Here is a 478-nt window from a genome sequence, read left to right on the forward strand (position 1 = left end):
AGAGAAACCCCCGACTCTGTTACACCGGGGGGTCGGCACCCAGGGCACCCTCCTGCGAGTTGGCAGCCCGGCCGTCCCTGCCCGGGAGGGTTGTGTGTTGGAGAGGGTTCGCTTCCATCCCAGCATGTCAGCATGTCTGAGCTGCTTTAATATTCACACCGGTTGCTTTAAAAATAAAAAAAGCCGCTGCCCATTGACATTCCCCTCACAGCTGTGCTGGCAGCACGGCCGGGCTGTGAATGGACGCATTCCTCGTACCCACGGCTTATCTCCGCAGAGCAACCGCCGCTCTCCCACCGCCTGCGCCTTCAAACCTTTCCACTCTCCGGGCTGAAATCCAGCGGTGTCAGCACAGACCCAGCTCCGAGCTCTTAGAACCTTTGAGCTGAGAGTTTTCTCCTCATCCTCGCCACCCCCAGCTCATCCTGCCCGTGGCTTCCTCCCTCCTGGGAAGCCCCTTCCAGCGGCAGACACACCC

This window comes from Buceros rhinoceros, unplaced genomic scaffold (genome assembly GCF_000710305.1).
Source record: "Buceros rhinoceros silvestris isolate BGI_N320 unplaced genomic scaffold, ASM71030v1 scaffold28045, whole genome shotgun sequence".
Lineage (NCBI taxonomy): Eukaryota > Metazoa > Chordata > Aves > Bucerotiformes > Bucerotidae > Buceros > Buceros rhinoceros.